The sequence below is a fragment of the Pogona vitticeps genome, chromosome 5 (genome assembly GCF_051106095.1).
Source record: "Pogona vitticeps strain Pit_001003342236 chromosome 5, PviZW2.1, whole genome shotgun sequence".
NCBI classification, from domain to species: Eukaryota; Metazoa; Chordata; class Lepidosauria; order Squamata; family Agamidae; genus Pogona; species Pogona vitticeps.
The window spans coordinates 68,579,432-68,592,341 of NC_135787.1; the positions used below are offsets into that span (position 1 = coordinate 68,579,432).

General features: G+C 41.2%; 1 protein-coding gene across 1 annotated transcript in view; it reads right to left on the bottom strand.

The window, feature by feature from the left end:
• CNGA1 (cyclic nucleotide gated channel subunit alpha 1) overlaps nucleotides 1-12,910 on the bottom strand; it is a 36,624-nt gene that overhangs the window by 18,703 nt on the left and 5,011 nt on the right. The gene's annotated exons all lie outside the window — the stretch shown is intronic.

Here is a 12,910-nt window from a genome sequence, read left to right on the forward strand (position 1 = left end):
ATCTGGCCAGTATAGGAGTAATATGATGGTGTTTCCTCCCTCCCGTAAGGAGTCTGGCTGCTGCGTTCTGCACCATCTGAAGTTTCCGTATCAACCTCAAAGGCAGCCCCACGTAGAGCGCGTTGCAGTGGTCTAATCTTGAGATTACGAGCGCGTGCACCAAGGTAGTGACAGCCCCCGTGTCGAGGTAGGGCCGCAGCCGGGCAATCTGCCAGAGATGGAAAAAGGCGGAGCGGACAACCGATGCCACCTGTGTTTCCATGGTGAGCGCCGGGTCCAGGTGTATGCCCAAGCTGCGGACCCCACTCGCCGGAGCCAGGGCCACTCCCCCAAACGAGAGAGAGCCACCCAAGCCACCAACCACGGGCCCCCCCACCCTCAGAACTTCCGTCTTGTTCGGGTTCAGCCTCAGACCGTTCTCCTGCATCCATTCCAGTACAGTCCCCAGGCAGCGCTGAAGGGACAGGACGGCATCACCTGCGGTTGGAAAAAAGGAGATGTAGAGCTGAGTGTCATCAGCATACTGGTGACACATCGCTCCACACCCCCTGATGACCCCAGCTAGCGGCCGCATATAGATGTTAAACAGCATTGGGGAGATAATCGAACCCTGCGGGACCCCACAGTTGGAGCTCCACGGGGCCGAGACACTCTCCCCAAGCTGGACTCTCTGGGGACGATCCTCCAAGAAGGAGCGGAGCCAGGCTAACGCCAAGCCACCGATTCCCAGCTCGGAGAGCCTCCCCAGGAGGATACCGTGGTCGACGGTATCAAAGGCCGCCGAAATATCGAGGAGGACCAACAGAGACATTTTGCCCCTGTCAGCCTCCCTCAGCAGGTCATCGTACAGGGCGACCAATGCCGTCTCTGTACCGTGACGCGGCCTGAAGCCCGACTGGAATGGATCCAGGGCATCTGTTTCATCCAGAAGTGCCTGAAGCTGATCTGCCACCACCCTCTCCACCACTTTGCTCATGAAAGAAACATTGGCGACGGGCCTATAATTGCCAATTTCGTCCACCGCCAAATTAGGTTGCCTCAATAATAAATGAAAACTAAAAACCATGGACTGAATACCTTGGGCAGAATCCTGTAAAGCAAATATAGAACATAAGGTTCCACAGGCATAGCTCTTCATCATTTTCAAGTTACAGTTTTGCAAACCAGAAATCACCCCACAGAAATCAATAGGGCTTCTGCATGCACAAAGGAGAGGTGAATATTCCCTTGTGCAAATGACATGAAAGAACAATTGAATACACAATAGACCGTTGCATGTACAGTATAAACAAAGAGGATTCTGCCCAGCATCCCTGCCCACATGCACATACGCACTACCTATACATGTACCACCTCTGGTAGTGAGGAAGGGAAGATTCTGAATAATACCACTATGCCATCTCAATATTCAAGATTTAATACGAGATTTAAATGGCACATTCTGCAGCGCAGACATATTTTGTCTAAAGGTATTGCCTGATTTACAGGCTTTTTGCTGATATGGAGAGTACAAAAAGAATTTATAATTTATGGACTAGTCAACTTCCTGACAAAAAGTTTTGTTTTCCTGGCATTACTTCAGACTTCCAATCTTGCATAGACTGAAGAAGGACAACAACAATGGATTATTTTTCAATAGGCCTCCTTTAATCTCTTCTTGCATCTTGCTTAGTCAGGTATTTTATAATTCCTCTCAATCTCATTAAGGCTTTCACCACACAAAAGCTTCCAAACATATTCAAGAAGGCAGAATAATCAATTTTCAACATGGTTTTAGAGAGTTCTTAAAAGTTCTGAAAGAGCATAACAAAACTGTAACTGTAACAAAATAATAATATAATAGTTCAATATTTATTTATATAATGCTCTACACCAGAGTCCATTCCAATAAAATCAGTAATATACAAACATGCAACACAACATATCACAACAATTTTAATATTGTGTGTGTGTGTTTATCTGTATGTACATCAAGGTACTCTCCTCAGAATAAGCACTGATCGAGGAGAATTATCCAACTGCTAAAAAAAACAGCTAAAAAGTTCTAATAAATTACACTGGTTGCTGACCTCTCCCTACACCCAGCACATATGGCCCCAAGTTGAACAGATAGGTTTTCAGACCTCATCTAAATTTGTCTAGCTCTGGTTCCATACAAAGGTGCTGGAGGAAGGAATACCACAGCTCTGGAGCCAAATGGGAAAATGCCCAAAGCCTGGAACAAAAGCCTATGTTTTATATATTCCACCCTAAGGACAGATCTGAGGAGACAAGACATAGACTCATAGAATAATGGAGTTGGAAGAAACACACCACAGCAAGCTACCCTACATCACAGTTCATGACAGTTCATTGTGTAAACCACCCGGAGTGGCCTGGATTGCCAGATGGGTGGTATAAAAATAAAATAAATAAAATAAATAAAAATAAATAAATAAATGACAGAAAATGACATCCTCTGTTGTAACCATTTTTGATTGTGAGCAATGAGTTGCATTACAAGTACCCATGTTACCCATTACTTTTTGGACTAATGAAAAGGCAATGATGTTACTTTTCTGAAGAAACACAACAACTGGCAATGTTGTTGTTCTTTCTTGTTAGTATGACAGGTACTGTTGTCACTTCTAAGACATTACTTTTGGAGGTTAGAGAGGAAAACCAAGGTTTTTATTTTTCAGGGTGTTTTTAAATTAAAGAAACTAATATATAAATTAAATTGCCTAGATTTTAGTGGGGGATAGAATTATAGAATAATTTAGTTGGAAGGGGCCTATAAGGCCATCATGTCCAACCCCCCAGCCAAGTGCAGGAATCCAGATCAAAGTAGATCTGACAGATGGCTGTCCAATTTTCTCCACTGTTGGTGTGCTCACCACCTTCCGAGGTAGTTGGGTCCATTCCATTGCTCTAAAAGTTATTTTCCCCTAATATTCAGCTGAAATCTGACTTCTTGTAACTTGAGCACATTATTATGTATCCTGCATTCTGGGATGACCGAGAACAGAGTCTTTCACCTCCTCTTTATGACTATCTTTCAAGTATTTGAAAAGTGCTAGCATTACGTCCCCTCAGTCTTCTTTTCTCAAGGCTAAACCAGCTCTTTCAGCATGCCCAGCTCTTTCCATCTTTCCTCTTACGGCTCAGCTTTCAGTCTCCTGATCATCCTTGTTGCCTTCCTCTGAACTTGTTCCCGTTTGTTGGTAAAAATGAAGTTCATGTTATCCCAGTAGGTAGGAGGGCAAAACCAGAAATAACACTTAGGCCACTTGCAGGTATAATTAGTGAAAATATTTATTTAAATTACAGCAGATAAACAGGAAATAAGATTTGTGAAATGAAAGCACAGTATAAAAGAAATAAAAGGAAAATCAATTACTTTCTAACAACACAACACAATGGTGAAATGAAGAGTGCTAAGCAGAACAACCTGTATTAAAGTATCAGATGAAATTACAGTTATGCAAAATCAGCCACCATTAGCCCTTTATCAAGCACTGTATTTGCCCCTAGCCTTCCACCAGTCCTCTGGTTGAAGCTTGCTATATTCCTGCTGTTTGGGCTAAAGATTGAGAAAGATGTACAGCTAACTTATCCCAAGGAACAGGTTCCTGAAGATGCAGGGAAACGTGCAGGAAAATTGATCCAGGAGAATCCAGATGGGAAAATCGAAGGAAAAAATGTAAAATAGAGTAATGAAATCTCTCTCTCTCTCTCTCTCTCTCTCTCTCTCTCTCTCTCTCTGTCTCTCTGTGTGTGTGTGTGTGTGTGTGTGTGTGTGTGTGTCTCTCTCTCTCTCTCTCTCTCTCTCTGTCTCTCTCTCTCTCTGTGTGTGTGTGAGTGAGTGAGAGAGAGAGAGAGAGAGAGAGAGAGAGAGAGAGAGAGAGAGAGGAAACAACAAGGGAGGTGTAGAATCTCCCAGAAGGATTTCTCTATCTCATTGTAAAAACTGAAGCTTCTCTCAAAATCAAGGCAAGCTAAGGCCTAAAGGCCCCAGAGCAGTCAAAATCTGCAAATGTAAAAATTACACCAGGAAAAGTGAACTGAGAAGCATCTGCATGTGAATATAAAAGAATGTGATGCTTAGTCTGAGACCCAAGCAACAATTGTTTCTTGCCCCACTGATGCTCCTAATTCTCTTTCCTTATGGCTGGCTTCTTTACCTTCACTTTTAAAATTCTCTTCTGTGTTGGTAGATGGCAAAACTGGGAGAAAAAGTGCATTGCACCACTTTTCTTTATTCCCAGAAAGCAAGTCATGCAGCACAATGTGATCATAGCATCTTATCAGGGTACACTCTGGGCCTGGTATTCAACAGTGTAGCCTGTCCATTCTGTTCCATTATTTTCCAGCTTGGCCAGAGCCTTGTTGCCACAGCAATCATGTGTCAGTCTTTCTTGCTCATTCCATCATGCAAAAAGTCCAGGTTGGAGTGCATCCTCAGCCCTTTTGGCCAACAAGTAACAGCCAACTTTGCTGTGTATGAACCAAACCAAAGATTTCCTCAATGCCATTCCATAGGCAGGCCATTCTACATGTCAGTAGTCCAGTTCATAGGCCATATATCTGTAGGCCAGTTCAGTCCATAGGTCTACAGGCCTTTTGTCCAGTGTACCCTTGTACCATAAATGTAGGACCTGATTAACAGATACCCCGCCCCCTGAGATCTAGTTTGGCAAATACCAAACTCAGATTTCACACTAATTAAACCAGATTAGTTTCTCCAGCTTTGCCATTCACCAATACAGATCTTTACTTAGTCATCTGGACATTGAACAGTTGTTCTGGTATCTCCCAGACTACTTTTAATGAAAAAAGGGCATCTTTCTTAAAGTGTGGTGTCCAGAATTGGACACAGTACTCTAAACGAAGCCTAAACAGTGCCAAATAGAGGGAAACTAGTATTTCACAGGATTGGAAAATTATACATCTGTTAATGCAATCTAAAGTAACATTGGCCTTTTTTTTGTAGCCATATCACACTGTTGGCTGATATTCAGCTTGTGACCTACAACAATTCCAAGATCCTTCCCACTCATGGTATTACTGAGCTAATACTGCAATTGTGTGCTTGATTATTTTTCCCTAGATGTAGAACTTTGTACTTATCCCTGTCAAATTTCATTTTGTTGTTTTCAGCCCAGTGCTCAAGCCTATGGAGATCTTTTTGAATTTTGATCCAGTTTTTCAAGATATTAGCTATTCTACCTAATGTTGTATCATCCACACATTTAAGCATTATTCCTTGCAACTTCTCTTCCAAGATAAGATTCTTGACAAATCCATGTTGGCGTCTAATTATTACTGTATTGTTTTCAAGGTGCTTGCAAAGTGACTGCTTTATGGTCTGCTCCAGAATTTTCCGTGGGATTGATGTCAGGCTGACTAGTCTTTAGTTCCTAGGTTCCTCCTTTTTGCCTTTTTTGAAGATGGGGACACCATTAAAGGTAAAGGTTCCCCTTGACATTTAGTCCAGTCGTGTATGACTCTAGGGTGCGGTGCTGATTCCCGTCTCCAAGCTGTACAGTCAGTGTTTGTCAGTAGACAGTTTCTGTGGTCACGTGGCCAGTGCAACTAGAAACGGAACGTTGTTACCTTCCCACCATGGTGGTCCCTATTTATCTACTTGCATTTACATGCTTTTGAACTGCTAGGTTGGCAGGAGTTGGGACAAGTGACGGGAGCTCACTCCATTGTGTGGATTTGATCTTACGACTGCTGGTCTTCTGACCATGCAGCACAGAGGCTTCTGTGGTTTAACCTGCAGTGCCACCACATCACCTTTTTGCCTTTTTTGAAGATAGAGACACTGTTAGCCTTCCTCCAGTCAGAATACTATAGGGCATTTTGCTTACTTAGCCAGATGATGAAAGATAGTAACTCTACCAGATCTGGCTTTTAAATTTCCCTTTCCCTTATTGTAATCTGACTTATTCTATTCATGGGGAGACCTACTACTGATGTAAATATGACTTTGTATGAGAAATGGACCTTCAAAACTTTACAATGCTTTGTGAAATGTTGCTCTCTTTCTCAGGCAGTGCAGCAATTATTCTACAAGTTTTCCCCTTATAACTGCTACAAAAAGCAAGCATCTTGCTCCCTGTTTGTGTGTGTGTGTGTGTGTGTGTGTGTGTGTGTGTGTGTGTGTGTGTGTGTGTGTGTGTGTGTGTGTGTGTGTGTGTATGTGTGTGTGTTACCTGGGTCCATTTTTTAACAGATGCCTTCACTGCTCAGAATAATTCACATTCATACGCAGAAATGGTTTAAGATATTTTGACATCCTGCATTTGCTCCAATTACCAATATTTTATTTTTTAGGACTAGAACTCTGTCATGGTGATTTCCTGCTTGCTGGTCTCCATACCACATGAAGTGTATCTCTACTTATATGACTTATATCTTATTGTTTCCTGGTTCTGTTCATAACACTACAGCTCTAGGGTATCCTGTTTGATTTCAAAGTTTAATATCCAACCAGAACCACAGGTGTATTAGTTATCAGGGTTTCTGATACTAGTGCCACTATTAGTTCCTCTAGCCCATTGTTCTCAACACTGAAGGAAAACAAATGCTGATAATTATTGTCTGTTTCCTGCCATATGCTCATTTCCCCCCTATGGAAAAATTGTACTGGTTTATCACCACAATTTATCACAAACTCTTTCAATACTTGCATTACTTTTTTCTCTCCTTCCTCCTTCTTTCGTCTCATTGCTTACTGTGCACTGATGTAATGTCAGCTACTTCTGTGTGGGTGTGTTACAGCCACACCCAAAGTTGTTGGAATCTCAGATGCTGTCTGTAGTTTGAGTGACTGGGAGGGACTTTTCTCGTCTGGGGTGATTATCTGTCCAGCACTAACCAGTCATTTCTTCCCATCTTTGAATTCAAAGGGAGCCCTGCATCTCTGCTGAATATTCTATTCCTCCCTTTCGTTGGTTGGTGACAAAAAATTTTTTTGCTGTTGATCTGTTCAGTTTGTTACTAATATGGAATATACTGTAATGAAAACAGTATACACAAATCTGTAATTTCAATCACCTATAAGGAATAAACAGTTTTATTCTTTCTCTTACAAATGTCTCAGAGTGAGTCATTAAGACTTTAAATGCCAGTTAATGAGAAAGGGGTTGGACTCTGGGGAACGTGAAGCCATTCTTCCCTATGGATTTTTTTTACTTGTAGCAAAAATGAGAATTTTACCAGAAATTCAACATTCTGCAACAATGGCAGCTAGCACCTCCCTATTCCAGTGTATGTTGCATGCCACTCATTTCCTTTATGCTGATGCTAGCTAAGTTGGAGGTAAGGAGGGTGTGATAATTCATTATGACACAATGTTCCCTTTCCATAAATGTCATCATTTTATCATATCACCAGGGAAGGCACACAGTGTGTTAAATATATAAAGCATATCAAACACATCATAAGACCAGAACCTGTCACTGACATCTTTAGCCATGTCCCTCGGATCTGTCATGCTTTTCACACTGTTTTACTAACATGTTGTCATGGCAGCACAAACACTCAATGCCAAGGAGAGAAAATAAGAGTTGACTTTCATTGGAGATGTACGAATGTACTCAGATTAAACAGGAAATAGTAGGTTTTAGCTGCAGTGTGATGAAGGCAAGGTTCTGATGGCAAAGTAAGGTAAGCACAAATAAGGGCCAGGTCAGGGGAAGAGGGCATGCCCTTGTACAGAAGGTGACCATCTGCTAGGGACAAGTGTGAAGCACCTCATCCTAACTCAAAACAGAACACACCCACCAGATACCAAGACAGAGCACAACAGGTAACAAAAATACCCCCAAATACACTAAAGTTCATCATACCAATTCTTCTCAGATAAAAAACTAAATTTCTTTTCTTATTCCTAACCTCACAATACTTTCTATACAAATACAAAATATTGAAAAATGTGGCTATAAAAAAGTAGAATTAAAAAACAGGTTTTACAAGCCTGAAGGAAAGATGGAAGATAAACAGTTTCACATATAAGTAAATATTAGAATGCATAGGTATTTCTGGCTATGTAGGAAAGGCTACATGTGGAAGGGAATATATGGTGTTGGAAACCTGGACAATTAGGATTGCATATAGTCTTAAAGGCATTATTGGTTCATGAAAATGAGCAACAGCTATATCCTAAGGGGAGAAATTAGATTAGAAGTATAATTTTAACTGTATGGGATGAATATAGAATTTGCATTGTATCACCAGCATCTACTATAGCACCAATAATGTGTACACAGACTGTCTTCTAGATTACCCGGATGGAGCTTGGAGGGGCGCAGGGTATGGAAGACACATGTATACCAAATATAATTCAGGAGCCCAAAAAGGTGGGAGGGCATTTTCACTACTTTGTCTAGGGGAGTGAGTTATTGCAGCAGAGGCAAGAAAAACTGGGATTGCCTCTGGACCACCTAATCCAGGACGCGGCAACTTAATGGAACTCCACTTTCTACCTGTTTGAAAGAGTGCTGGAGCAGCAAAGGGCACTCAATAATTTGGCACTGTAGAGACTTCCAATGGTGTGGCTGCCCCCCTGGGCAGAGAAGAGTGGGACATTACATGTCAAGTGGTCTGTATCCTCTGAAGCTTTGAGGGCCAATATAGGTTTTTAGTGGGGAAACAGCTATCCTTAGATGATCCCAATGTTCCAGCACTTGGTTGGATGGAGGATATAACGAGGGAACAGTCTAGGTGGATGGGGGAGTTCTATACTGTCAAAGGTAAAATTTTACTTCCCCCATGCCTCTACCAAGGAGCAGAGGAAGTGATTAAGTTGCCAATATCCTGAAGTGGCTCACTTATTAAGCCACTTCACAATGTTGTCAAATTCCAACTAGAAACTTTGCTTTCCAGTGCTCACACATGCTGGAAACAATCGAAACCAGAGTAATTCTCCCTGCACCAAAAAAGTAGAAGACTCTGAGAGGACCTCAGAAACATACAGATAGAACTGCTCTAGAATCATTAGCAATAATGATGCTTGGTATTATTATCTAGAATTATTACTAATAATATTGTTTTGCATTTTATAAGTTTGTTTCGAGGACACAAGTATTTTTCCTACATTAGGCCAGTAATGCTTAAGCAACCCTAATTCTGAATCAGAATGGTATGATTGTTCCCATGTTTTTAGATGGGGTGGAGACAGAAGAATTACTTTAGTTGCAATTTGGTAATTTGATACTCTATACTGAATTGTCCCAGAGGATGTTGTTAATGCATTTTACTTCATCCACCTTGAAATGGTTTTGCAACCCTTTCTTCATTGATGTGCAAACACTCTTTCTGGGGGAGGTACAGGATAGCTCTATGAGGCTCTGGTCACACGATGGAAATGTTTTATAGTCCTTCCAATACTTTCCATACCTCTGTTGTTCTGAATTGTGGTCACGTGGTTTAAATCCCGGGACAAACATCCCAATAAGTTTTAGCAGTACAGTATTGGTTTATTTTCTCCTATTTGAATCTCTTTGGCCAGCTACAGTACATCATGGTACCGGTTTATTTTCTCTCTTGCTTCAAGGGGCAATTTAGGCCCTTGATTTATTAATTTTTTAAGCAATAGTTTCCAGCCCCTTTTGTTCCGATCACAATGGATCCCAAAGCAGGCGGGTGGACTAGCACACAGGAGTGGATGGGAATTAGAAAGAATATTGATTGAGAAGTGGGTTCTCTTTAGGAAAGTGTCTGTTGCACTAGCTGCTCCTGTAGAAATACATTGCACACAATAAACCTGGGATATCACACAGCAGTACAGGCAACCACCCCTCCCACCAGTGACATTGGCATACCAATGTTTCAATGTATTTTCCCATAGAATAAAATAAAATATTACTTGCTAGTAATGTAATGGCGGAACTCCCCTGGTGACATAACAATGTATCAGCCACAACCTAGTACCAACATATTGATGTATTGAGCACATATTTTTAAAAAAATGCATGCCACAGTAATGGTGGTCACTTTCCTGGCTTTGATTCTGAAAAGAAGCGGAGCAGGTTGTGCACACAGGTAGTCCTGATAAGGAATGCATTGGTACAACAAAGGTACAAAATAACACAACCCTCCTGGTAATGGGGAAATATTCTGCAGTTATACTACTGGCCGGGAAAAATGTCTTGATTTTGACTGCATTGTGTGACCAGGAAAAAAAAGCAATGAACTAACTGGGGTATAACTAGAGAACATTCCCTTCATGTGACCAGGGCTTTAGTCTAGAAACTCCCCCTACTCTGAAATAAGGTTTCTAACTGGTGGTGGTGGTTCAGTTGGTTGAACAACCTGAGTGAACCTTGGGTATGTTGTAATTCTTTGGACTTTCATACCTGGAACTCAGCTACAGTGGACATCTTACATATCTCTGGGTCTGACAACTTTCCCTATACTGAAATGAGCACTTCAAACTCTTTTTTGGGTGTGAGGAAGTGACATTTCTTACAAATTTTGGAAATGCTGGTTTGAGTGCTCTAAATAGGATTCCAAAGTTTGTGGAATCCCTATTCCTGGGAGAGCTCTATCTAATCCATTGCTGTACAGTGGACCCTCGATGTACAGACAGCTCGACTTACAGACTTTTCGACTTACAGACTTCTCTGGCTGCAAAATTTAGGTTCAACTTGCAGCCGGAGAATCGACCTACAGACCAGAAAAAAGCCAAAATAGAACAAAAATGGAACAAAAACGGCCAGTTACAGGATTAATCCGTTTTCAATGCATTGTAGGGCAATGGAGACTCGACCTACAGACTTTTCGACCTGCAGCCACCGTTCCAATACGGATTAATTCCGTAAGTAGAGGGTCCACTGTACATATCTCCTGCAGCTGTTAAAGGCAAAGGAGCCTTTTGTAAGAAACATGGTCAAGAAAATGAGTCATGGATCTGTTTGTTTTGATACTTAATTTTCATATTACACAGATATGGCTCCAGAATACAGTAACCCTAACACAGAGAAAAGAAGCTCCTGATGCCTTGTATGAGTGTAGAGAGGAATTTAGAGAGGTATGGTCTAAATCAGTGGTTCTTAACCTTTTTGAAAGAAACGCCCCCTTGAGCCATTGAGGAAGTTATCATCGCCCCCCCCTCCCCGCGGTTATTTATTTATTTATTTATTTATTTATTTATTTATTTATTTATTTATTTATTTAAGACACTTAAATCCAATGACCCCTGAAAACAAAATTAAATTCCAAGAAAATGAAATGCCCCCCAAAAAGTAACATTTAATAATTTAGTTGCAAGTGAATTTTAAGACGCAAAAAGAAATATTAAAAGGGCATAAAAACAAATGCAGGAACTAAAAATTTCAAGACAAAAATTCTGAAACTAAATTAAAATTGGAGGAAAATATATATTCATGCACACTGTAAAAAGGCTGCAGCCATCTTCATAGGTTTGGCTTGCTCCAGTGCCCCCCTACCGCCCCCCTTCTGCTCCAGCGCCCCCACGTCGCCCCTTTTCATTCTACCGCCCCCCTGAAAAATGAAATCGCCCCCTGGGGGGCATTATCGCCCACTGGTCTAAATGGGCTCTAAGGTGAAGGAAAAGGAAAACTGCTCTTCCCAACTTCTACAGGCAGTGGGAGAAAGAATGTGTGGAGAAAAGGGAGGAAGTCAGAGAGAAAAACATTTTCAGGTAGAGAGGACTAAGGGTTTTTTCCAATCTATGTGCAGCTGCTGCGGTCTAGCACAAATGAGCACTGGGGCTTGAGAAAGAGGAGGAGAAGGAGTAGAGAAACAGCACTGGTTTGAGAAGGAATAAAGGGTTTTGTAATCTGGCACCAATTACAAAACTGCCACAGGCTGAATGAATAGCAATGTTAACATCTCTGTTAACATATTCCTTCAGAAGAAGCCCCATTAAACTGAATGAGATTTACTGAATAGACATGTAAAGATCAGCTAAAGCATGTGCATAGTTATTCCACTGTCTGCCTCATGTGCTGTGCAACACACCTGGAATCTTGCTTGATGTAGCAAGTACTGTATAGGGGAAAACAGATGACGCTTCAAGGAAGGAACAGATGGGAGAGGCCTTAGCTGCCATGCCTCTCATTTAAACATTAGTTTGAGAAGAACAGAGTATGTATTTATGGGCAGCCTAGCAATTCTGCCTTAAGACTTTTGGAACAGAAATGCTATGTAGGACCATACAGCAAACTAGTATATCAACATTTTGAATTACATAAATCAAAATAAAGATTGATAGGTATATTGCTATTAGGAGTTCTAAGAAGTATGGGGTCTTTATGAAGTCAAACCAGTAGCAAATTAATTTCTCTGTTTCATAATGAATCTTAAACCAGAAAAACTAGATCTGAGTTTCTATCAGATAACCAGGAGTAAACATGTAAAACTCTATGACAACCACAAGATTATAAATGGATTTAATTGGAATCAGCACTGGGCATGGTCATGGGTGGTGTACAAGCAGAATGAAAATAAAATCAGCCTTCGAAAGTCTAAACTGGGATTTCCCACACACCTGTTCATGTATTGAAGCCAAGATTTCAAAGTTGCTGCTAACATTCTCTCGTCCACTCTTTCAGCATTTGCAGGTTCTTTCAGTGTTCATGTTAACCACCTAAACAGGTATTCTTTTTTGTCCCAAAAAATTGTAGGCCAGGATCCAGAAAGATCTGGGTTGTGTTAATTGCCATTTAAATAAAGGATACTCTTACATAATATCAGTCAATTCAGAAGGTGATAACACAGCAAAATAGATCACATTTGAACCGCTTGTGGAACTGTTGAGTGTAACCTATTTCCCAGTGATCACACAACATATGGGGAAATGCTCTCCAGCCTGACCCTGATCCATGCCCAGGCTGGATTTTTTTTGGTCCACCTGTAAGGCTTCTATTTTGGGGGGCCTGGTTGGAAGGATTCCCTG